This window comes from Geotrypetes seraphini, chromosome 1, assembly GCF_902459505.1.
Source record: "Geotrypetes seraphini chromosome 1, aGeoSer1.1, whole genome shotgun sequence".
In the NCBI taxonomy this organism is placed as follows: domain Eukaryota; kingdom Metazoa; phylum Chordata; class Amphibia; order Gymnophiona; family Dermophiidae; genus Geotrypetes; species Geotrypetes seraphini.
Genome location: NC_047084.1, coordinates 477179179 through 477206344, shown reverse-complemented (window position 1 = coordinate 477206344; position 27166 = coordinate 477179179). Strand labels below are relative to the sequence as shown.

Genomic DNA, 27166 nt, shown 5'->3' with positions numbered 1-27166 from the left:
TTCTAGCCTCTCGTTGTACGGCAACTCCCCCAGTCCCTTAACCATTTTTGTCGCTCTTCACTGGACCCTTTTGAATAGTAATATGTCCTTTTTCATGTATGGCGACCAGTGTTGGACGCAGTATTCCAGATAGGGGTATACCATGCCCGGTATAACGGCATGATAACCTTTTCAGAACTTTTTGTGATCCCCTTCTTAATCATTCCTAGTATTCTGTTTGCCCTCTTCACTGTCGCTACTCATTGCGCGGACGGTTTCATTGACTTGTCTACAAGTACTCCCAAGTCTCTTTCCTGGGGGCTCTCTCCGAGTATAGCACTGGACATCCTGTATTCGTGCGTATGATTTTTGTTACCGATATGCATCATCTTGCACTTATCCACGTTGAATCTCATTTGCCATTTCGCGGCCCATTCCTCGAGCGTATTTATATCTCTTTGTAGGTCTTCGCAATCCTTCTGTGTCTTCACTACTATGAATAACTTTGTATCGTCCACAAATTTAATCACCTCACTTGTGCCAATTTCTAGGTCATTTATAAATATGTTGAAGAGCACAGGCCCGAGCACCGAACCCTGCGGCACTCCACTCATGATACTATTCATGTCCATTCACCCCCACTCTCTGTTTCCTATCCGCCAACCAGTTTTTAATCCACGTGAGTATATCACCCTCGATTCCATGATTCGCAATTTTTCAAAGTAGACATTCATGCAGAACCTTGTCGAACGCCTTCTAAAAATCTAGATATATGATGTCGACTTGTCTATCCATTTACTCCTTCGAAGAAGTGCAGTAAGTTTGTCAAGCAAGATCTTCCTTTGCTGAAGCCATGCTGGCTGGTCCTCATCAGTTTGTGTCCATCAAGGTGATCGATGATGCGGTCCTTTATCAGCACCTCTACCATCTTTCCTAGTGCCAAAGTCAGACTCACTGGTCTGTAGTTTCCCGGATCTCCCTTCGAACCTTTCTTGAAGATTGGCGTAACATTTGCCACTTTCCAGTCTTCCGGAATCTTTCCTGTTTTGATCGACTATTGCTATTAGTTGGAACAGTTCAGCTATTACCCCTTTCAGTTTCTTGATTACCCTCGGGTGGATGCCATCTGGTATTTCACCCTCGATTCCATGGCTGGTAATTTTTCAAAGTAGTCGTTCATGCGGAACCTTGTCGAACGCCTTCTGAAAATCCAGATATACAATGTCAACCAGGTCACCCTTGTCTATCTGCCTGTTTACTCCCTCGAAGAAGTGCAGCAAGTTCATCAAGCAAGATCTTCCTTTGCTGAAGCCATGCTGGCTGGTCCTCATTAGATCGTGTCCATCAAGGTGATCAATGATGCGGTCCTTTATCAGCACCTCTACCATCTTTTCTGGTACCGAGGTCAGTCTGTAGTTTCCCAAATCTCCCCTCAAACCTTTCTTGAAGATCGGCGTAACATTTGTCATCTTCCAGTCTTTATCGTTTTTGAGCCTATCAGTCTGTCTGCATACCTCTTCTAGACTGACAGTCGTCCCTGTCAGTTTCCCGTCTTCATTTCCTGTGCATAGCCTGTCGGCTTCTGGAATATTGGATATATCCTCTTCGGTAAATACAAACGCAAAAAATGTGTTCAGTTTATCGTCGATGGCGTTGTCCTCATTTAGTACTCCCTTTATTCCCTGGTCATCTAACGACCCCACCGCTTCCTTCGCAGGTCATTTCTCCTTAATATATCAAAAGAACGGCTTAATGTTTTTGGCCTCCTTGTCTATTTTTTCTTCATAGTCTCTTTTGGCCCCTCTTACTGCCTTATTGCACTTGCTTTGATGTTGTTTGTGCTTTTTCCAGTTTTCTTCCGTTTTTGTCCTTTTCCTTTCCTTAAACAAAGTCTTCTTGTCTCTGATCGCTTCCTTTCAGCTTCTCTTCTCTGTATTTCCTACTGTTCTCAGCATAGATTTATTTGCTCATAAGCAAACAAGCCGTGTTCAGGTAGATGGATGGAAGGAAAGACAGACAGGTGCTCTTGCTGTAGTGAAATGTGCCTAATAATGTTCCGGAAGAGGAAAGCAATTATCTACAGATGAAGCAAATACATTCTATCCTAAAGTATTTCATGTAGAGCAAAATATTTTCCAGAGAAAGGAAAATGGTAAAACCAGAGGACATAATTTGAGGTTGAGGGGTGGTAGACTCAAGGGCAATACGGAGAGGGTGGTGGATGCCTTGAATGCGCTCCCGAGAAAGGTGGAGGAGAGGAAAACGGTGACAGAGTTCAAAAAAGCATGGGCTGAACACAGAGGATCTAGAATCAGAAAATAATAGTAAATATTGAAGAAATAAGGCCAGTACTGGGCTGACTTGCATGGTCTGTGTCTATATATGGCCGTTTGGTTGAGGATGGACTGGGGAGAGCTTCAGGTTGGGCAGACTAGATGGACCATTCGGGTCTTTATCTGCCATCATCTACTATGTTGCTATGCATTGTTTCTGTCCCAGTTTTCAACTACTTTCAAAATTACAAACTGAGAACACAGGGGTGTACATACCAGCGTATATTACTGCAGCCTTCTTGCACTGTTTTTCTCACTGCACATGGGAAGAGGGAAAAAATAAATGACAATGAGCTGCAGGCTTCTTCCTAAAGATGCCAAGACTGGGAATGCAATTTAAAAAAAAAAAAAAATCACTGCTATGAAGTAGCAACAGTTGAAAAAATGGCTATACCTCATTTAAATTTAATTTTACTTTGTTCCCTACATCTTAGCATGATAAACCCACATGCAAATTCCATGTGCTTCCATTGGCTACTGTTCAGAGAACAGCATGACTAAAATTACACAGAGCTATAATTCATCAGTATATCCTAACCTAAAAAGAAGGAATAGCACCTGCTCACATTTTGCATTTGCTAACTTTTTCTTCCAGAAAGGGGCAGTAAATCACTTGCCATTGGTGAGCAGTTTATTTCTGTTTGATGTAACAACTCATGTTACTTTGGAGTCACATCAAAGAATCTTAAATATCTGGAATAGATCACTGTCTCTGATTTCATAACCAAAAATAACAAGTGGCAAATATCCAAAGGTAGATTACAGAAAGACCCCCAAAATAATCGACCAACCTCAAAAAAAACTCAAAAAAGTAGGGGCAACACAGCAGACTTTTGCACAAGGCCAATAATAGATGAAAAATGGATATAAATGCATAATTTCAAATACATATCTCCTAATTTACAGTTTATTAAAAATAACATTTAATTAAAAATAAGAACAATTAATATCATTGAACATGCCATGTTTTGTGTTTATGCCTACATCAGGTGCATTTTTAAATTCTAAGCAGGATACAAAAAAAAAAATCTATAAACAAATACACAGAAAACAGATTGGCAAATGGTCCTGAATTTCCAAAAGGAATGAAGGTGTCAGAGTAGATAGGTTGGTAAGAACTTAAATACGACTGCAAAGAGATCATCAGACTAAAAATACTATTGAACCTCATACATAATTTTTTTTAAAAATGCATTTTAGTATATGTGATATTCAGTAGTGTTTCAGTATGATGATCATATTGTAGTTATTGATGAATTTATGATTTTAATTTTACTGTTCTCTTATAGTTGTTTTGTTTGTATTGACGGTAATGTCTAACCCCTAAAGCAGTCCCTGTGTGTATTTTTAAAATTTATTTGTCAATAAAGTCTTGGGCAATTTCTCCAAATGGGGTTAATTTTGCGCATACCATGTCCTTACTACCATACCTGCTCTAAACAAATATATAAATGTATCAGGATATAAGTATTCAGCTGCAATAAGTGGTTTCATTTTTATAAGGAGGACATAAACATCGAGAGGGGAGAAAGGAAGGAAAATAAAGAGGAGCAGATTAAAAATAAAATGATCATGATATACAAACTACTATGGAATGACTCATAAAACTAACATATGTGGGGGGTATGCCTACTTGAGAAGGACACAGATAAATTTGTTCCCATCCCCGCGGGAACTCAGTTTCCCCGTCCCATCCCCATGAGTTTTGTCACTGTCCCTGTCCCTGCCCCATTCCTGTAAGCTCTGCCTTAACCACACAAACTTATGATTTTAAAGTATTTGAGGCTTGTGCTGATGGGGACAGAGCTTGAAGGAATGGGGCAGGGACAGGAAAAGAACTCACTTAGACGGGACAGGAAAATGAGTTCCCACGGGGATGGGGAAAAATTTGTCCCTGTGACATTCTCTAATGCCTACTTGGTGAGTGCTCGAGGCGCCTAGGCTGCTGAAGGCCTGCTTCCTTTGCTAGAGCTTGGCCACTATCGCATCACATCTGACCCCACCTAGTTTCTGCTACTCTTGGGACACCCCCAGTCCCTGCTGAGATCCAAGTTTTTATTGGCAATCAAACTTCTTGCTGAGATAGGATTGGCTTAACACTTAGGCAAACGAGATGGTCACTTAGGATGGCAGTTGCCAGGTACTGCAGTCACTGGGGACAGCAAAGAGAAACTGTAGGGATGAAGGATACTTTTCATATAGTCCATTTATCCAGGAAAATAGTTTTTTGACATTCTCTTCATTATGTGTACAGTATATAAACAAAGGTTTAATATAAGTATCCTCATTCCAACAGTGGTCAAGCTAAGTCACAATAACCTGGTAAGATCTAAAAGAATAAAACATAATGGGGTCCTTTTATTAAGGTGCGCTAACTGATTTAGCGTACACTAAATGCTAAGATGCCCATAGGATATGATGGATGCCTTAGCATTTAGCATGCATCAATCTTTAGCACGCCCTAAATCGGTTAGCGCACCTTAATAAAAGGACCCCAATATTTTATACTGTTTATCTTAGGAATAAGCAGTGGATTTCCTCACATCCATCTTAATAATGGCCTAAAGACTTCTCTTTTAGGAAGTTATCCAAACCTTTTGAGATACGTAGAATACAAATTCTACAAAACACTGCTATAAAACTAATTAAGAAAAAGAAAAAATTTGATCATGTTACACCACTTCTAAAGGAAGAACACTGGCTACCAGTAAACTACAGAATCGTTTACAAAATAGCTTTACTCACACATAAAATACTTATAAATAAAGCCCCCATATTTTTAGAGAGATGTCTAATACCATACTCCCCCTAAAATCCTTAAGATCTGAAGTTAAAGCCCTGCTAGTAGTAACTTCCTTAAAAGTTATATATTCTAGGAGAGATATGATCTTTTCTGCCACAGCTCCACAAATTTGAAATTCACTTCCACTCAATATGAGAAGAAAAATCACTTAGCAAGTTTAAAAGTCTCCTAAACAGCTGGCTATTCAAAGACGCTTTCCAATAGATCTGTCATAACCTATAATGGTTTCAGGAAGACGATCTAATAGAATCAAGCGGGTATTTGTTCCCCTACCTTCTGTGGATTAATCCTCCCCTGGTTTTTTTTACTTTTAGTTTTTTTTTAGAATTGTTTACCGCTTCCCTTCTTATATGTACTATTGTATTAGGAATGAATGTTATGTTTGTTGGTTTTTAATATTTTACATAACTTTGGAACTTATGTAAATCGCATTGGATTTGGACTATGAGAGGTAATCAAAGAAACTAAATAAACTTGAAACTTGGACCACTAGGGGAGCTATCAACCTAACCAGGGCCCGGTGGCCACAACATGCCAATCTTGCAGACTTTCATTTCACAATGTGCTGATCTCGATCCAGTGTACAGTAACTCCAAAAGAAACCAGCGAAGCCTGCCTGTGCCGCCCTGCAGTTGCATGTGTATGGACAGAAGCTTCTTCTCTGAAGCAACCGGAAGTTGCATCAGAGGATAAGCTTCTGCCCACACACACATGACTGCAGGGTGGCACAGGCAGGCTTCGCCGGCTTCAGTTTCTTTTCTAAAATACTGCGAAAGTAAGGGGGAGGGAGGGAGGGGGGCCATGCGCGATCGAAGACCGCGCGCCTTCCCTCCCTTAACTGCGGGGATAAGGCCATTCACTGCTCCACGGGGCGGTGGATGGCCTTGTCCCTGTGCCCGCAGTGAGCACTCCCCCCCCACCGTTTTGGCAGGTTACCTGCGGCTAGCCACGGGTAACTACCACCCTGTCATTCTCTACTTCAGTCATAAGTGACAGCTTATTCTGAAGGTCGTCTGTCATCTTACATGCCTAGTAAGAGCCTTGCAAGTCAATACAGTTTTGCTTGGTTGAAGATCAGTGACAAACTGAATGAATTCTGGTGACTCAACCACTGTGAAGGCTTGCATGTCCCCAAAAACAAAATTCGTGATGAGATTATTGACTCTTTTCTGACACAATGATGCCCCTGTTACTGCTACATGAAGCAGCCAAAGTTTGTTGTTTCTTTGGCAAGGATTCTGATGCATCTGATGAAGAACAGCTTACTGATCTCTTCAACGAAGGCAGTTTATCATATGCAAATGAGTGGACCTTTTGCAGGTGCTTCTTAAGATTTGCTGTAGTATTGGTTACACAGTTGTAGGTCTGCTTAGAAGCTACTGGACAAAGTTTGCAAAGTGCATGTCTTTTTCTGCTGTCTGACCCTACTAGTGTAAAAAAAATTCAGTGAAGACTGAATGCTCAAATGTGCTTGTGTTGTGATTATCATTTTTTCCATTATCCCAGGACAAGCAGGCAGGTATTCTCACGTATGGGTGACATCATCCGACGGAGCCCCGATGCAGAAGCCTCACAAGCAGACTTGCTTGAGAAACTAGAAGTTTCGAGTTGCCCGTGTGCGAGTGCCTTTCCGCCCAGTGCACAGGGCGCGTCTCCTCAGTTCTTAGTTTTCCGCAGAGCCGAGAAGTCTGTCTTTGACTCTCTGCGTTCAATTTAGTTCACTTTTGCCTTCTCTGGACCGCGGTTGGTGTTCTTTCTTCACGAATCATAAGAACATAAGAACATAAGCAGTGCCTCCGCCGGGTCAGACCATAGGTCCATCCTGCCCAGCAGTCCGCTCCCGCGGCGGCCCAAACAGGTCACGACCCATCTGAATCACCAGAAGGGGCTCCCTTGCCACCTTGGTTCCTCATTGAAGTCATGTCTTCCTATCGAAGTCCTAACCCTCCGGTCTTGCACATGCACGACCTGGTTGGGTTTCTATACTTATTACCTGGTTAGCTTTCTATACTTGTGTTACATCCCAGCTCCTCCCTCAGTATCCCACGATCCCTTTATCCCTCAGGAATCCGTCCAATCCCTGTTTGAATCCCTGTACCGTACTCTGCCTGATCACTTCTTCCGGTAGCGCATTCCAAGTGTCCACGACCCTTTGGGTGAAAAAAAACTTCCTTGCATTTGTTTTGAACCTATCTCCCTTCAGTTTCTCCGAATGCCCCCTCGTACTTGTTGTCCCCTTCAGTCTGAAGAATCTGTCCCTATCCACCCTCTCTATGCCCCTCATGATCTTGAAGGTCTCTATCATATCTCCCCTGAGCCTCCTCTTCTCCAGAGAGAAGAGTCCCAGCCTATCCAACCTCTCGGCGTATGGGCAGTGTTCCAGCCCTCTTACCATTTTCGTTGCTCTCCTTTGGACTCTCTCAAGTACCGCCAAGTCCTTCTTGAGGTGCAGCGACCAATACTGAACGCAGTATTTCAGATGTGGACGCACCATTGCTCGATACAATGGCATGATGACTTCCCGCGTTCTGGTTGTTATGCCCCTCTTTATGATGCCCAGCATCCTGTTGGCTTTTTTCGAGGCTGCTGCGCACTGTGCAGATGGCTTCAGTGATGCATCCACCAGCACACCCAAGTCTCTCTCAAGTCTGCTGTCTCCCAACAATACCCCCCCCCCAATTTGTAGATGAACAAAGGGTTCTTTTTCCCTATATGCATGACCTTGCATTTTTCCACGTTAAAAGCGCATTTGCCATTTGTTTGCCCAGTCTTCCAGCTTGTCCAGGTCCCTTTGTAGGTCCTCACACTCCTCCCTGGTCCTAACTCTGCCGCACAGTTTGGTATCGTCTGCAAATTTTATAACCTCGCACTTTGCCTCCTTTTCCAGGTCATTGATAAATATGTTAAAGAGTAACGGCCCCAGCACCGATCCCTGTGGCACACCGCTCGTGACTCCCCGCCAGTCAGAATATTGGCCCTTCACTCCGACCCTCTGCAGTCTACCCGACAACCAGTGCTTGATCCATCTGTGCACATCCCCTCCCACCCCGTGGTTCCACAGCTTCCTAAGCAGCCTTTCATGTGGCACCTTGTCGAAAGCCTTTTGAAAATTGAGGTAAATGATGTCTATGGGTTCCCCATTGTCCACCCGACTGCTTATTCCCTCAAAGAAGTACAGAAGGTTCGTTAGGCATGACCTTCCCTTACAGAATCCGTGCTGGCTTGTTCTCAGTAGGCCATTCCTCTCGATGTGCTCGCAAATGCCGTCCTTGATCATAGCTTCCACCATCTTCCCTATAATTGAAGTCAGGCTCACCGGCCTGTAGTTCCCGGGATCACCCCTCGATCCCTTCTTGAAGATAGGTGTGACATTTGCCAATTTCCAGTCCTCTGGTACCTCACCAGTTTTCAAGGATAGGTTGCAAACATGCTGGATTGTGCCCGCTATTTCCTGTCTTAGTTCCTTCAGAACCCTTGGGTGGATCCCGTCCGGGCCCAGTGATTTGCCGCATTTTAACCTGTATATCTGTTTGAGGACATCCTCCTTACTTACCTCTATGTGCTCCAATTTTTCAGCCTGTTCCCCACTCATGAAATCCTCCGAGTCCGGTATATTAGATGTGTCTTCGCTCGTGAAAACCGACGAGAAGAACGTGTTCAACCTCTCAGCTACCTCTTTATCCTCCTTGATCACTCCCTTCCTATCCCCATCGTCAAACGGCCCCACCTCCTCTCTCGCTGGTCGCTTCCCCTTTACGTAACTGAAGAATGCCTTGAAGTTTTTCGCCTCCCTGGCCAGCCCCTCTTCGTATTCCCCCTTTGCTTTTCTAACCTCCCGGTGGCATTCCTTTTGGCATTTCCTGTGCGCCTGGTGATTTTCCTCCGTTGGGTCCTTTTTCCATCTCCGGAAGGATACTTTTTTGTCATTTATTGCCCTCTTTACTTCTGTTGACATCCAAACCGGGTCCTTTGATCGCTTGTTCTTGCAGCCTTTCCTGAAACTGGGGACGTACATTCTCTGTGCTTCCTGCAGGGTGTCCCTGAATAGGGTCCAGGCGCTTCCCACAGTCTCCATCCTAAAGATGTTTCTGAGCTTCCTCCCCACCATTTCCCTCATAGCAACATAGTTCCCTTTCTTGAAGTTGAGCGCAGTTGTTGCGGTCCTCCTTACTATGGGTGTCCCCCTTTCTAATGTGAATCTGATCGCATTGTGATCACTGTTGCCTAGTGGTCCTCCCACTTCTACCCCTCTTGCAGGCCCCCCTAATCTGTTTAGGATGAGGTCAAGAGTAGCACCCCCTCGCGTCGGTTCTTTGACTAGTTGCTCCATGAAGCAGTCCTTCACAGCTTCTACAAATCCTGTTTCCCTAGTGCAGTTGGAGTGACCCATACTCCAGTCTATTCCCGGGAAGTTGAAGTCCCCTATCACTGTTACACTTCCAGTCCTGCATTCCTGTCTCAGTTCCGCTTCCAAGTCGTGTCCGACTCCTTCTGGCGTACCAGGTAGTCGATAATACAGCCCCAGTTTTATGCCCGCACCCTTGTTTCCCGGTAGTTTGACCCATAGCGATTCCAGCCCCTCTGCCTTCATTGCCATATCCATCCCGACCGAGTGGATAGAGTCTTTTATATATAGTGCTATGCCTCCCCCCTTCTTGTGGGTCCTGTCCCTCCTGTAGAGCTTGTACCCCGGCATCGCCACATCCCATTGATTTTCCTTTGTCCACCAGGTTTCTGCAATTCCAATTATATCCAGGTCCTCCCCCCTGGCCACGACTTCTAGTTCACCCATCTTGGCCATGAGGCTTCTTGCATTTGCGTATAAACACCGCAGGTCCCGTAGGTCCCGTCGTTTTTCTTCCACCTCTGCATTTACCTGGGCCACCTGCCCTTGGATTTCGGGCAGTTTTCCCGTTCCCTGTGCTTCTGCTTTGCCCTCAGCCTTTACCCTCTTACCTTTCAGCTTCCCTACATTCCCGCCACCCCACTTCCCCGCTTTTCCTCTGGGTTTTCTAGCCCTACCGGCCCCCTCCTGGGCTATCATCCCTTGAGCCTCTGTTTGATCCCCCTCACCTTGTGGTACCTCTATATTGCCCTCAGCTTTCGCCCTCGTGCCACCCAGTCCCCCTGTGTCTCCTTGCCCCTTAGTCTTCTCCCAGCAAGCTCCCTTTACCTGATGTTTCCCTCGCTGTCTGATTATAAGATCTTCCGGTCCCTCTGCTTCCTCCCTGCAGTCAGCCCGTTCAGCATCTTTTCTGGATACTGTTGTCCGAAGCGTCAACATCAGATCAGCTGTCGGCTTTCCCCCTCTCTTCAGTTTAAAGCCCTCTCGATCTCCTACCTCACATTGGCTGCCAGTAGTCTAGTTCCCGCTGTGCTCAGGTGCAGGCCGTCCCGCCGGTAGAGCTTGCTCTTTCCCCAAAAGAACGTCAAGTTCCTCACAAAGTGGAAGCCCTCCTCCTGGCACCATCTCCTCAACCATGCATTCACAGCCTGGAGGTCTGCCTGCCTCTTTGCATCTGCTCTCGGTACAGGCAGGATCTCCGAGAATGCTATCCTCCGTGTGCTCCGCTTCAGCTTTCGTCCCAGGACCTTGAACTGGTCAGTCAGTGTGGCCATGCTGAAGTTCCTCCGGCTCACATCATTCATTCCAACGTGGATTATTACCGCAGTCTCCTCTGTCTCTGCTCCGTCCAGGATCCTCTCGATCCTATCAGTGATGTCTCGTGTCTTGGCCCCTGGGAGACAAGTCACTAGCCGGTCCTCCCTTCCTCCAGCTACGTGACTGTCTACCTCTCTCAAGATCGAGTCTCCACCACAATAGCAGACTTCCCTTTCCTCAGCAACCTCCTCTGCCTCAGGTCCATGTCCTCGGTGTAGTGTGGTGTCTCTCCCTCGGGGTCCTGGTGAGTCGCAGTCTCCTCCTTTTGCGTGGTTCCTCCGCTAGGTCCTTCCCCGGTGTCGCCTTGTGGATCCTGGGTCTCGTCTGCCGACATCCGTCTGTGCAGCTGCTGGTCCCGTTCCTCTGCCTTCCTATAGGCCTCCTCGATGAATCTCTCGAGGTCCCTCACCTGGTCCACAATGGGGCCTGCTCCGTCTGTGTTCTGGGTTGACCAGCTCGTCTCCTCTGTGGTGCGCAGTCCCTCCAGTTCCTGGACCTTGACCCTCAATCTGCCGACCTCCATCCTCAGGCTTTCCAGTTCCTGACACCGACTGCATATGTACTCCCGCCTTCCCAAAGGGAGGTAGTCGTACATATTGCACTCTGTGCAGTATACCGGAAAGTACCTCTGGGATCCTGGGTCTTCCATCGCTCTCGTAAAGTGCTGGTGTGCTCCTGTGGTTTATTCTAAGAAGTTAGATATTGCTGCTGGGCTGCCTGGGCTCCTGGCTCCTTCTCAAAGCTCGCCTTCGCCGCGCAGGGCGAGATCGGCTGTGATGTCAGGAGGTGGGCGGAGTTACAGCCCGCCTCTTCTCCTCTCCGTGTCCTGATCCTGCTCCCCTTAATGCAGTCCTCTGCCTTTAAAGCAGTCCTCTGCCCTTAATGCAGTCCTCTGCCTCTCCGACTGCGTGCTGTTCCTCTCTCCCACTGTCCTGTTTGCCTCCGCTCCTTGCTGTTCCTCTCTCCCACTGTCCTGTTTGCCTCCGCTCCTCTGTCTTACTGACCCAATCACCTCCGGTCCTCTGTCTCACTGGCCCGATCACCTCCGCTCCTCTGTCTCACTGACCCGATCACCTCCGCTCCTCTGTCTCACTGACCCGATCACCTCCGCTCCTCTGTCTCACTGACCCGATCACCTCCGGTCTTCTTTCCCACTGCTTCCACCTCTCTGTCTCTCTGCCCCGATCACCTCCGCTCCTCTGTCTCACTGACCCGATCACCTCCGGTCTTCTCTCCCACTGCTTCCACCTCTCTGTGCCCTTTCCGCTACTCCAGCCTGCTCCGCTCCTCTATCTTGCAAGCAGCCACGCTCCACTCGCCACGTGCTCGCCTACAATCTCCCTCAGCTGGCCTAGAGTATGGGATTCACTGGTGGCTCGCCCCCTTTTATGGGCGAGATCGGCTGTGACGTCGGGAGGTGGGCGGAGTTACACCCCGCCTCTTCTCCTCTCCGTGTCCAGATCCTGCTCCCCTTAATGCAGTCCTCTGCCTTTAAAGCAGTCCTCTGCCCTTAATGCAGTCCTCTGCCTCTCCGACTGCGTGCTGTTCCTCTCTCCCACTGTCCTGTTCGCCTCCGCTCCTCTGTCTCACTGACCCAATCACCTCCGGTCCTCTGTCTCACTGGCCCGATCACCTCCGCTCCTCTGTCTCACTGCTTCCACCTCTCTGTCTCTCTGCCCCGATCACCTCCGCTCCTCTGTCTCACTGACCCGATCACCTCCGGTCCTCTCTCCCACTGCTTCCACCTCTCTGTGCCCTTTCCGCTACTCCAGCCTGCTCCGCTCCTCTATCTTGCAAGCAGCCACGCTCCACTCGCCACGTGCTTGCCTACAATCTCCCTCAGCTGGCCTAGAGAATCGATGTTTTATTTTATTTTCTATGTTTTTATCTAGTTTAAAAAAAAAAATTTGTCTTCCGTCCGTTCTCCAGGACGGGCCGCTCGGCCGCAGCCCACGAGCTTCGACCTTGCAGCGGCTGTTTTTAGGCCTATGTCCCAGCCTGCTATAGGCTTTAAGAAGTGTAGCAAGTGTCGGCGCGCGATGTCTCTCATAGACCCTCATAGACGCTGCCTCAAGTGTCTGGGGCCTAAACATCATCCCATGTCGTGCCTTCCTTGCCAAACACTTCAGCCTCGTGCTTTTAAGCGTCATTGCATTCAAGTAGACAAGCTCTTTGAGATGGAGTCTTCGACTGATCCCTCGACTTCGAAGGTAGCTTCGGCTTCGCCTTCCATCGAGCCTCCTTCCGCACCTCCTGCTTCTACCTCGAGCCTCATCAAACCTTCCTTGTTTGCAGCAGCTCTTGCTTCGACATCATCTGCTGTATCTTCCCCTGTTTCCTCAGGTCAGCTAGCTCAGCAGTCAGTTCCGCCGGTGGTGATTAAAGTGTCTAAGACTACTAAATCGAAGCACACTCACACTACCTCGAAGGAACCTCCAGCCAAAGCAGGTGGACCGGTTTCAGACGCGGATCCCACCTTGCCAGCTTCTTTCCAGACCATTTTAGAGAAGCAGTTTCTTCAGTACCTTACCATTATGGGTCCTAAACTGCTTCTTCCTATTATTCTGCCTGGGCATCCAGCAACCTCCTACGTAGTCGAGCCGCCTCCTATGCCCTGGTTGGAGCCACACTCTTTGCAGGGAGCAGAGTCTCTGCGAGTGTCTGGTCTGCCACCTAAGCACGAAAGGCAAGGAGTAGATTCTTTGCGAGTGCATCGACAGGATTCCTCAAACTCTCAGCAAGGAGCAGAGTCTTTGCGAGTGCATCGAGGTTCCTCCTCCAAGCCTCTGGAGCTTCGATCTACAGCCTCTAGTCCTATTCATACATCGGCATCGGCTGCTTCCTTCTCCATGTAAAAATATCCTCGATCCTCGAGGTCTGGTTTTAGACACAGTTCTCACCATCGTTCGAGACCTTCATCGAGGCATTCTTCACGGCATCGTTCCTCGCAGGATATTCCATCTTCCTCGAAGCCTCGTTCTACTCCGACCTTGACCAGACCACCAACTCCTTGTTCCAGGTCTCCATTGTTGGACCTCGAGGATATCCCGGTCTCGATTGCCTTGACCAAATCACCAGGTTCCTATGAGACTTTTTTCCATGCCGAAGCTTGTTCTTCGACACATGCTGCCTCGACGTCCTCGAGTCCTTCTCGAGACAAGGCCTCGCCAGATCAATTGTCTTTTTCATCTTTCCTATGACAGATGGCTGTAGATTTGGATGTTAAATTGGATACTGGCTCCAAATATTCTAAGGAATATCTTGAAGTCATGTGTCTTCCTCAGCCTCCGGCAGAGAGTCTCAAGCTTCCACTTCACAAGCTTTTGAACCAGACTTTTACTCGATGCATGGAGACTCTATTTTCTATGCTAGCAGTTCCTGGAAAATTGGACTCGAGGTATAAAACGGTGCATCACAAGGGATTTGACAACTCACAGTTATCTCATCAATCCCTACTAGTTGAATCTTCCTTGAAAAGATCCCATCCTTCCAAGGTTTATGCTACAGTCCCCCCTGGAAGGGAGGTGAAAACTATGGACAAATTTGGACATCGCATCTAACAGAATACTATGATGTCCTCTAAAATCCTCAATTATAATTTTTATTTCATTATTTATTTTGAATTTCTTCTTTCTCTACTGCCGAAATTTTTGACTTACATGGATAATCATATGCATTTTGAGTTTCAAGAAGTCATTGCTTCTTTTTCTCAGTTGCGTCTCCATCTCCTGCAATCATCTTACGATGGATGCCTTTGAGTTATCTGCCCGAGCGGCTGCTTGCTCTGTGGCTATGCGTCGTCTTGCATGGCTTCGTACCATTGACATGGACCCTAATTTCAAGACCGCCTGGCTAACATCCCTTGTCAAGGCAATGACCTTTTTGACGAGTCCATCGAGGCAGCCACTAAAAAATTATCTGACCATGAAAAATCATTTGCTTCAATTGTCAGACCTAAACCGAAGCCAACACCTGCCAAGCCTGCACGTCCTGACTGAATTAAATAAAGCCCCCAGAGAGTAAACAAACTTTGAAATGCGCTCAGAAACATGAAACTCTGAAGAGGGGGAGGTAACCCTCTCTTGGGACAAGAGTTCACCATCCAGTCATAGCGTATTTGATACAAAACAGGTCACACTCTGAGGTAAAATAATTATTTCTAAGATCTTCACTGTGACTTAAATATAATAAAAAAATTTTGTTTATATTTTTTATATTTTTTCAATTTGTCTTATATAATTGCATACAGTTGTCACTAAAGTATGAGAAGAAACTTCACTTATCTTGTGAGAGATGCTGTATTAGGGTCCCGGGGTCCCAACGCGGCCCCGTTTCGGTGTCTGCTTCAGGAGACCCCACTGGTCGAATAGCACTCACTTAGTAGATGTAAAATGACATAACTCATTCATGTCCGTGAACTTATATCGCTTTGAAAAATGCCTCAAAGGTTCCAGATTTAAACAAACTGGAAAAAATATTTCTCAACACGTGTAATTAAGCTCTGGAATTTGTTGCCGGAGAATGTGGTCAAATCAGTTAGCTTAGCGGGGTTTAAAAAAGATTTGGATAATTTCCTAAAAAAGAAGTCCATAGGCCATTATTGCAATGGTTTGGGGAAATCCACTGCTTATTCCTAGGATAAGCAGCATAAAATATGTTTTATTCCTTGGAATCTTGCCAGGTGCTTGTGACATGGATTGGCCACTGTTGGAAACAGAATTCTGGGCATGATGGACTTTCAGTCTATCCCAGTATGGCAATTCTTATGTTGAACGATTTCTTAAAACAGAAATCCATAAGCCATTATTAAGATGGACTTGCGGAAATCCACTGCTTATTACTAGGATAAGCAGCATAAAATCCGTTTTACTCTTTGGGATCTTGTGAGGTATTTGTGTTCTGAGTTGGCCACTGTTGGAAACAGGATACTGAGCTTGATGGACTTTCTATCCTAGTATGGCAGTTTTTATGTTCAGGTCTGATCCCAGCTTCATCTCTGTTTTTATTATTTTATTGTTCATTGCTTGAAACAGATTGCTTTTCGTGGATGTATTATTTAAAACTTTTATAATAAAAAAAATATATACTACATAGTTTTTTTTTAAGTATCATTTTGTTGCTAATATTTTAATTCTTTTCTCCCCTTTAAATTTCAACATCTTCATTTCTCCTTTTACCCATGGTAGCTGTTAGCACCCCTTGCTGTTGAAGGGCTGGAGGAGTTCCTGCAAGGTGTACTCTTAACTCATTTTGTCACTTGGAGCTGCCACCACAGTAACAGTCAATTTGTCTTACTTCCTTAAATTGAAAATACCATCTTCATGGAGCACCCAGATCCAAACATAGAGGATCCACAGTTCTGTGATCTGTGCCACAGATCTAACCCTGGGTTACCTTTGTAATCTTAGCATAAAAAAATAGCTAGTCTTTGTGGTTACTCAGGTCAGTGTGTAGTTATTTAACTGTTATGATAACAGTGTGGTTAAAAAGGACATTTTGCAGTTTTCCACATCCCTCAATTTTTGAATACTATTTTACATAGCATTTTAATAATATGTGAAATATAATTCAGTAGGTTAGATTGAAGCAGCTGTGTAAGAAGTAGGTAAGAAGGGACTGTGGAGAGAGCGAGGACTAATGATATGAAGATGATAGACTCTCAAGAATAAGAGGCAAAGGGCCCTTCCTATTCCAAGAGTGTGCCTATTGGGAGAATGTTCAAGGGCAAAGGAGGACAAGATTGTATCATAAACAGGAGTTGGGGCTTTACCCTAGATTCTACTGAAACACCAAGAGAAGGGCATTGCACTGGAGTAAAGAAAAAGGAGTCTACATGGTCCCATGAGGAACCCATAGAAATTTACCAATGGAGGAAAAGGATGCCTAAGGGCAGGAACAATTTCCAGGATTGTTTCAGCACTCTTTAGAAACCTCAAACCATTCTTCTCTTCTGATTCTTTATTTGGAATGATCTACCCCTGTCCATTCGTATGGAAAAATATTTTTAAATTTAAAAAAAAAATTCTAAAAGCCCACTTTTTAAAACTGGTGTTCGGTGTGGGAGTGATCTGTCCAGATGACTTGTTTGCAAACTTATTTGAATGTTTACACTTGTTATGATTGCTGATGGTCTTTCCTAGTTTCTAATGGCGTTCTTTTCTAATTAATTGTTTTAAAATTGTTTACTGCCAAGACCTGATTGTTGGAATAGGTAGTATATCAAGTTCATTAAAAAAACATAAAAAATAAACATAAATATTTGGACTATATGCCTACTTCTATTACTATCAGTGTTGTGTAGTAACTAAATAAATATTACTAATTACTGTACTTAAGTATAAAATTTGTTACTTTTACTTGTAAAGAAGTACAGGATAACATTTATTACTTTTACTGAAGTATCACTAATTTTCACTATTTTTACCTAGTTATATCTGATGCTTGAAGATTATAAAGTAGAAGCAAGACGTAAATGACATTCTCTTAGTAAACCAAATGAAATAGCAAAACCTGAAACAGGATTTTGCACTGAAAACCTTGTCACGCAAACAGTGGATCATGCTATCTTAAATTTTATTGTTCAGTGAATATATCCTATGAGAATAGTGGAGTTGCCTATATTTGTTGAACCGATTGCTAGTCTCCAGCCTAACTGAACAGTGATGAGTTGGGTCATTTTGAAATGGAGATAAAGCTGAAGCTGTTTGCAATTCTTGGTAAACAGATATATCTCTATTATCCGATGAAAAATTTTACATTGGGATGACTGTCCAGTAGACTGATAGTCTTTAGAGAGCAAGTCTACTTGTGTGGTTCCAAGACTGAAGAGTTCCTTTCCCACACATTTTACATTTTTGTATCAGTTCACAAAGATATTCACACAGTTTGCCATCAGATGAAAAGTTGTTAGAACAGACAATGATTCCAACTTTGTGAAAGCCTTCTCTGTAATTGGCCAGCATGATTATGATTATGAAGATACAGGTGATGAATTAGACCATGCTGCTTCTGATATAGACAATAATGATAAAATATTCTTCGCTATATATAAGTCAGGGATCTCAAAGTCCCTCCTTGAGGGCCGCAATCCAGTCGGGTTTTCAGGATTTCCCCAATGAACATGTATGAGATCTATGTGCATGCACTGCTTTCAATGCATATTCATTGGGGAAATTTTAAAAACCCAACTGGATTGCGGCCCTCAAGGAGGTACTTTGAGACCCCTGATATAAGTCAAGTTTTCAGAGATTCCCTTGATTAAATATCTGCAGAACCAGTCAAAAGATATCAGTAATATTGCAATCTGGCCTGATTTTAAGGTGGTGGGAAGGAGTGGGCATCTCTCCTGTTGCCGGTGGGGGTGGGGAGTTGCTTGGTGACTAGAGACTGTTAGGAAGCTTGGAAAAGACCATGGTAAGCCATTTTGATCTGCCGCTAAATACATGGATGCTAAACCAGCTAGAACCGGTTTAGCGACCACATTAAAGTTTTGAGAATCTTCCCCTTAGCAAATTTCTAGTGTAGTGAAATCAGGGTTTTTAAATATTATGTTCTCTTTGGGCAATCCAAGATTTTTTGGATTTTGAATCATTCCATAAAGAAATTAATGCATTTCTTATTTCTAAAATTGATTATTGTAAGTCAATTTATGCAGGTCTACCTTTCAGTCAGATTAAATGTCTTGAAACACTACAGAATTGTGCTGCCTATTTGCTTTGCAGGTCTCCTATATAAATCATGTAATACCCCTTTTTTTCTCGCTTATATTGGTTACCTATACATATCAGGATTAAGTTCAAAATACTCATTCTTACTTTTCAAGCTTTTCATACAGATATGCCATTATATCTTTCATCTTCCAATATCCCATATCCCTCTCAAAGTCTTTGATTTTTAGATTCTATCATAATGGTTATTCCAAACCCCTGCTAAGCTCATTTAGAATCCACCAGACATTCTGTATTCTACCTTTTGGCTCCAACTCTTTGGAATGTTCTTGCTGATTTTATCAAAGCAGAGCAATCATTTCCCTGCTTTAAAACACTGCTAAAGACCTTTTCTCCCATTTGAACAACTCTGGTTGAGGGCAGAGGGTGGGTGTCAAAGAGGGACAGATTTTAAGATAAGTTACTTTTAAACATTATTTTAGGAGGAAATGAGTGTGTGCATGTTCTCCTTTGCTTGCCTATATGACATTAGCGTTCCTTTACTTTTCATGGTTTGTTTTTATTGACTATGTTCACCGCTTAGGTCCTTAATTGGAAAAGGCATTATATCAAATAAATAAATAATAATAATAAAACATTTGCTCACCCCTGCCATTTTGCAAGGCCTCTAACATCACCTTTATGTCTGGAAGGATGAAGATACTACATGCTACGATTACATTTGTCTATACCGGCTGGGAGAAGGAGGTTGTGTGATGTGTGCTGTCTTCTTGTCAGTTAATGTAGGGATCAAAAGCTGGCAGGCAGAGAGGTAAGAAAAAGTAATGGGCAATAATGAAAAAGTAAAGGGGAACCATCCATGTCTGCCGAGGGCCCCTTATATTTAGGTAATACTGAATTGTTGTTTTGCAATTGTAACACTTGAATCTCCTGAGCCTCTGCCAATTAGTATGTCTTTCAGCAGCTGATGTCTGGAACCGTAGCCTTTCAACTGCTATGTCAATAGAACTTGGCAGGACTAGTTTATAAAAATATTCGCTGTTAGTCATTAAATTCAAATATTAAATGCACAAGCCATTCCTTTCTTTCTAGCATGCATCCTTCATGGAAATGCACCATCTAGAAATGCAAATAGACCACACAGATACTAGGTAACCATAAACAAATGAAGGTGCACAGATGCAATTAAGACCAGAAAATACAAACCTCTGTCCAAAAAATGATTTCAGTCAAATTTACCTGCCTTGAATGCCCTGCTAATTTTGAGTGATGGTCAAATATCAAACTGGTATTTGAATGCATAACTTTTGTTGTGGTTGTAGAGTAGTCAGCAAGGCATGTAGCATAGGTTGAACCTTTAGCAGCAGCTTTTGAGAATTTTTTGAGTGATGTTATAAATTTATATTCCAGTCACACTAATCTGAAAAATTAATATAATTGCATGTGTAATATGGATAGGCATTCATTGTAAACATTTGGTTCATTAGTGCACCTCAAACAGGGCCAGAGCGTGCCAGGGCACCTAAGCGTACCTACATTGTAGGTGCTGCTCAACGAGGTGTCAATCAACCACTAGGACCACTTATAGAATCCCGCCTAGTGGTACCTAAGAGTGTTTAATCTTTGCTGGGCATCCTAGAGGTAGGCACATATATATTAGACCAGGTTTTGCCAGGCCTAATTTACTGGCGCCTAGCACAGATACCTTGTGATACCTGTCAACCATGCCCATTCTCTGACCCTAACCACATCTACTTTTCAGGTAGGCGGCATTAGGCATTGGAGGGTGCCTCCACTTAAGTGTCACTAGCCCTCTCTTTTACTAAGGTGCGCGCTAAATATTAGCGTGTGCTAAATGCTAACACGTCCATAGAATATAATGGACGCTTTAGCATTTAGCACGTGCTAAATTGGCTAGCGCGCCTTAGTAAAAGGACCCCTAGGTGTCCTAAGAGTTCAGCACCAAATTGCTTGAAAACTGGTGTGGTCAATTACTATGACAATCTATAAAAAAAAAAAAAAGTTGTGCATGAATCCCAAAGTTAGGCATCGCTAGGCATCCATGATTAGGGTACCTAGCAGTGCCTAACATAGGTGTCCTATATAGAATCTGATCCTTAGTATGTGCTGGGGTCATGTGGAGATGTCTATTTAAACACAAGCTCCTGACTGAGTTCTGTCTGGATATATTATTTCTTTAATTTCTATGTGAACCTGTTTACCTCCTCACCTATTCCAGAGCACAGAGAATGCTCTGAAAAGTCTGTCTTGACTCAAGTTTCAAGTTTATTAGGTTTTAATATACCGACCATCAAATAAATATCTGGCCGGTGTACATTACAATAAAAATATAAATAAATAGGGAAGGGGAGTTAATATATTCAATATTTAGAGGTACAAACAGTGTATATTAAAACATGGACTAGACAAACTTGATTGTGAGGGAAGAGGTTTATGGAAGGGTAAAGTTACAATGTTGAGAGAAAAGGGAGAAAGAGGGGATGGGAAAACAACATTTGGGTGGGGAAAAGTCTTTGAAATAATTTTTGAAGTTGAATAATTGAAAATAACTGAGAAATAGATACTAAACTGAAATAAATGCATCACGGAATAGAAAAGTCTTTAGGCCTGTCTTAAATTTATCTAGTTGTTGTTCGTCACGAAGAGGTTGTGGTAAAGAGTTCCATAGCATTGGGGCAGTGACAGAGAAATTTATTTTCCGTGTGTAATAAAAGCTTTTAATAGAGGGGATCAGAAGAATATTTTGATTTGTGGATCTCAGGGTACGAGATGAACATTGGGGGATGAGGAGTTTATGTAGAAATGAAGGCAGATGAGAGGATTTTATTTTGAAGGTCAAGAGAATAATTTTATATGTAATTTGGTGGGCCACAGGAAGCCAGTGGGCATCTTTCAGAATTTGAGTGACGTGATCATATTTACCTAGTTTATAAATGAGTTTTATTGCTGTATTTTGAATCAATTGAAGACGTCGGATTTCTTTTTGTGGAAGACCGTTAAAAAGGGAATTACAATAGTCTAGGTGAGAAATGATCAAAGAATGAACCAGGATTGTAATTGATTCGGTCTGTAGGATTGAAGTCAATGAACGAATGATACGGAGTTTATAGAAACAAGTTTTTATTATAGAACTAATGTGATCGTGGAATGATAAATCTTTATCAATAATAACCCCTAAAAGTTTTATTTTTGTTTCCATTTGGATTGGAACTGATTTAATAGCTATTTTTTCCGGTAAGGATTCAATATTTTTGGTTGAGAATAAGAGTCCACGGGATTTGTTAACATTGAGGGAAAGTTTGTTAGTGTAGAGCCAGTCGTTTATGGAATCCAGTTTATTGTTAATATCTTTTATGTCAGAAGTATTAGAAGTGTCGATTGGATGAAGGAGTTGAATGTCATCTGCATAGGCGAAGATCGTAAATCCAATAGATTGTGCTAAAGTTAGAAGTGGAGATAGAAAGATATTAAATAGTAAAGGTGATAGAATAGAACCTTGTGGAACACCATAGATTTGAGCTAAAGAAATCGAAATTTCGTTCATTGCCTGAACTTTAAAACTGCGTTCTGTGAAGTAGGATTTGAACCATGAAAGTGCAGATCCAGTGATACCGCAGTCTTTGAGTCTATTTAGAAGGTGAGAATGGTCGATGGTATCAAAGGCTGCTGAGAGGTCGAGAGATATAAGAAGGACGGATTTTTGGTGTTCATGATAATAGTGTATAGTTGATATGAGGCCTAGCAGTGACAGTTCCGTTGAATGAGATGAGCGAAAACCGGTTTGACAGGGATGTAAGGCGTGAGTTTTTTCGATGAATTCAGACAGTTGAGTGTGGACAATTTTTTCCGTTAATTTCGATAATAATGGAAGATTAGCAATTGGACGATAATTTGCTGGAAGAGAGGGATCAGAATTATATTGTTTGATTTTTGGAAAGACAAGAGCAGTTTTCCAACCCAAAGGAACAGTACAGTCAGAAAGAGATTTAGAAATCATTTCCCAGATATACGGCCCAAAGTGAGAGAAAAATTTTTTAAGGAGAGAAGGAGGAATACTCTCTAGAGGAGTATTAGAGGTATTTAAAGATTGCAGGATGGGAAGTAAGTTTGTTAGCGATGGCATTTTGAAGGTTGAACACGAGCTGAATGGGAGAGATGAGGAATCATTTTGTGTATGGGTAAAGGGAGAAGAGGGGGTGGGTCCGAGAAGAGTTCTGATGTCTGATTTTTTTATCGAAAAAAAGAATTAGTTCATTAGCTGAAGGAGTGGAAGTTATGGGTAGTTTTTTTTTTGAGTATTTTGAGAGAGATTGAGCAAGATTAAAGAGAGTGGAAGAATTACGGGTGGTTGATATAAGTTTAGTGTAATAATCTTTTTTTGCTTGTTGAATAGCGTTTTTGTAATGAGTTGCTTTTTCTTTGTATAGGGTGAGGAGATTGTAGGAGGGTGTTTTTCGCCATTTTTGTTCTGTAGAGCGAAGTTGTTTACGAAGAAGGGTGAGATTTTCGTTATACCATGGTTGTTGTTTATTTTTGGGGGTTAGGTTTGAACTGAATTTCTTTTTTTCCTGTTGGGGTGCTAGGGAGTTTAAAAGGGATGTTGTAGAAGTATTCCAGAGAGAGGTTTGTTCGTCGAGAGAGAGGGAAGAAAAATCTGTAAGGTTTAAGTTGAAGGAGTTCTGAATGTCTGTGAGAGTAATTTTGTGAGTATTGCGAATAAAGTGAGTATTGTTTATGTTTTGTTTTTGGAAGTTAAATAGTTTGGGGGGGATTCAAAGTGCCAACTAATTAGAAAGTGGTCAGACCAAGGTAGCGGATGGAACTGAAAGTTTTTGAAAAGATGGGTGGCGGAGATAGGGCAGAAGATCATGTCTAAGGTATTACCGGCTTCATGGGTAGGCGAAGAAATGAGAGAGGTTAATGAAAGATCAGAAATCAGCGTTAAAAGTTCAGAGGTGTTATGGTGGTTAGGGGAATTAAAGTGAATATTGAAATCACCGAGTATAATAGAGTCTGGATAAGTGATGTTGAATTCAGATATAATGGAAATTAGGGTCGAGAGTGAAGTTTTTGTTACGGGAGGTGGAAGATAGATAAGAAGAAAGTTAAAGTTAATAGAGGAAGGGGATTTGATGAAAAATTGAAGGGTTTCGACAGAGGAGGTAGGGGGCGAGTTTGAAATGTTAGCTTGGCAAGGAATAGAAGTGTGAAAAATAACAGCTATGCCTCCTCCTCTTTTCCCTAAGCGTGGGTGAAAGATAGCTTTGAAGTTGGGAGGGCAGGCTTGGGTTAGGTAGGCTTCTTCCCCTGGGGATAGCCAAATTTCTGTGAGACAGAGGATCTGAAGTTTATGTTGAGTAATAGTGTCATGTATAAGATGATGTTTATTTTTTATTGATCGTACGTTTAGTAAACCAATGTTGAGTTGTAAGGAAGAATGAATTGAGGTGGAATAAAAAGTGGAAGAAGGGAGGATTGGGATGGTAGTATAAAATCTAGCATTAGGTTCAGAAGTGAGTGGAAAAGGGTTTTTCTTGGGGGGTCGACGCCCCCAAATAGTAGAGATTAAAGACATTGTTTTAAGTTTGGGAGATTGGGGTATAGGATAATTAAGGGAGGTAGGAGAAGTTAAGAAGATATATATAGATAACAGTAATGTAAGTAGAGAGATAAGAAAAAAATGATAAATTATGTTAGGGGGAGAAACTTTGTTTAAGAAATGAAGCAGCTGCATGAAGGAGCGCATAAAGGAGCAGGACCTGCTCCTTAGGTGCGCTCCTTTGGCGCGCGCCAAAGGCGCGTGCCTTTGCGGCGTGTGCCGCAAAGCAGGGGAATTTAAAGCAAACGCTACCGGTGGTGGTAAGTGGACGGAGTCGTCGGCGCCGGCATTCCCTTTACGGAGCAACAGAGCCTGTTAAAATTAAAGAAGACAGACATTAGAAACATTTGGCTACAACTAGAAGAAAAACAAAAACCATGCCCATTAAGAACCCATGGCCAATGAAAGAGAAGAGCACAGCTGGATATATCAAGGCATAGAATGAGCACAGAGGATCACTTGAATGTAAAATTTAGCTGAGTCTATCAGAAACCTCTAATGGAAAAACTAGGAGACATAAAAAATCTATGGCTGAAATGGAAAGACTTACTGCTATCCTTATTTGACTATATAGCCCTTGTTAAAATGATGATGCTGTTGTACCTGTTACAAATTATTTATTTAAGTAACAATATACCACTTATAGCCTAAGTGGTTTACAGTCAGGTACTCAAACAGTTTTCCCTATCTGTCCTGGTGGGCTCACACTCTAATGTACTTGGGGCAAAGGGGGATTAAGTGACTTGCTCAGGGACATAAGGAGCAGCATGGGATTTGAACCTAAAACATCAGAGTGCTGAGGCTGTACCTCTAACCATTGTGTCACACAATCCCCTGTAGGGGGTCAGGAACCAGGAGGAGACTCTCTATAGAAGTGTTATCATCTCTATATGGAGGGCTAAGAGGCTCAGAATAAATGACAGAAAGCAGACACAAAGCTGTAGCAAGATAAGACTTGGCCTTCCAGACCCAAGGCAATAAAATATAGCCACCTTAAAGAGATGGGTGTATGAACTACATTTGGGCCATATGAAGTTTTCTCTTGCAGGGATTTTTATGGGCCAGGTCAGAACCTGAGTCCCTGTGCTTTTTTTTTGCAGAAGACAAAGGGACAGAGGGAGACCTTTGGGGATATCATGAAGAATCTTGTACTCCTAAGAAAGGCAATGTGGTTTTGGATTGGCTTGTGAGGTACCAAAAAGAGACTACATTTGGAATTGTGCTTTTGCATTTTTTCGCATTTTATACTTGTGGCTCCCAGTAACACCAGACCCTAGAAGAAGGTCATTGTCACGACTGAAACACAACCTGTGTTGAGTCTATGTCACATTTGTTTTGTATTTTTTTTGTGATATTGGACATTTTGCTGTGTATGCATCTGCACCACTGATGAATAAAACATAACACTAGATCATTGGTTCCATGGTTTATTTTGCCTTTTACCAAAAAGAGATAGGCATTCATACCCATTGTCAATAATTCTGAGCTGATGCCTGGAATGGGTTTACCTAAAAATTGGCTAGATCAAGGGGTAAAAAATACTTGGGCAATGGGAAGCCTTGGAGAGCAGTGCCTTCCCAGCCTTTGAAATGGTTAAAAGAGAGTAGGGAGCAGGGTGCCAATGCCCACTTTTATATGTATTTACAAATCAGTCATTATACTATTTACTGTAGATCCCCAGGGGGTGACTTTTCATGCTTAGATAAGATGTTTGTACAACTCCCACCAAACCTTAATAAAATGTTGGCATGGTACAGGCTGGGGCAGAAAGAAAGGGACGCTACATACCTTATATTTCTGGCAGAAGCATAGTTTGGAGATATCTTATTGCATGCTCTGAGTGAGGGGGATATGCAATATTATTTTGAACTAGTGCCCAGAATACTCATATATAAAAATACAGGGCAACAGAAGATTTAATACAAGATTCTGCATAGGGCACATGTGACATGCTGCCAATAAGCCAAATTTGAACATAAGAATAGTCATACTGGATCAGACCAATGGTTCATCTAGCCTTTCCACAGTGCTAATCCAGGTCACATGTATCTGGCAGAAACCCAAATTTAGGAAATGGGAAAAGCATCTTTGTGTGAAATGTGGGGCTATGAAGGGAACCTTTTTGCACATATTAGTTGAGTGTTCAAGGCTGACCACTTACTGGGCCCAACTTCTACAGGAGATGACATGTGTCCCTATATGCAATTATCACCTATTGCTCCTGGGAGATGACAAAGACCTGGAAGAATATGGCCTCAATATTGATGAACACAAAATTTGTATTAGCTCTCTTGGTAGTGAAAAAGGGATCTTGAGTAGATGGGTAGAGACAGAGCCCCCTGTTATTGGCTGGTGGAAGGCTCAGATGAAATATCTGATACATTGGGAATTATGGAGGAGGAAATCCTGTGGACACTGGAAGCAAGCCACAGTCTATGGGATAATTATCTTACTTATTTAGCTGAGGAGCGGGCTGGGGGAGGAGGATGGGGGCAATGATAAAAAAAGCTCATGAAACAGGGAAGGGGCAAGGGCTAAATCTTGCTTGTCTAGTATGGGATCTTTATCAAGTATAGGATTTATTCAATTTCTCTATCTTTTTAAGGGGTAAATGTGCGATATTGATGGAATAGATCCTGTTTCTTTTGAGTTCTGTTATTTCCTCTGCTTTGCTTTTATACCCACTGTGTGGTTTACCGCTAATAAAAATCAATGATGACAGCATATAACTGCCCCATGCTAAGAAAACATAACTTTAATTTTTCTAAAATTGTACATTTTCTCCCTATAAATGGTGTCCAAATTTGGGTGTGATCTTAATTAAGATCTATGCACAAATAAATTAGTCATTGAGCCATTAACAAAATGTTTTAAGTAAAAGATCACTTACAGGTCATTGACCTGAGGGGCCGCCGCGGGAGCAGACTGCTGGGCATGATGGACCTATGGTCTGATTCGGCAGAGGCAATGCTTATGTTCTAATTATTGACACTAATTGGTTTAAATTTGGATTCGCGCATGGATCTGGCTGCACATGATTCTATAAAGGTTCACGCCTGTATCCTCTCAAATATAAGCCAGGAGGAGTAGCGATGGGAGGGG

At 43.0% G+C, this 27166-nt stretch overlaps 1 long non-coding RNA gene across 1 annotated transcript in view; it reads left to right on the top strand.

The window, feature by feature from the left end:
* The window catches only part of LOC117365068, a 113864-nt gene extending 88423 nt beyond the window's left edge, over positions 1–25441 (top strand). The window contains exons 2-3 of the long non-coding RNA XR_004540348.1: positions 19137–19255; positions 25165–25441. This is a non-coding gene — a long non-coding RNA (uncharacterized LOC117365068). The remainder of the gene's footprint in view (positions 1–19136; positions 19256–25164) is intronic.
* Positions 25442–27166: the final 1725 nt, after the last annotated feature.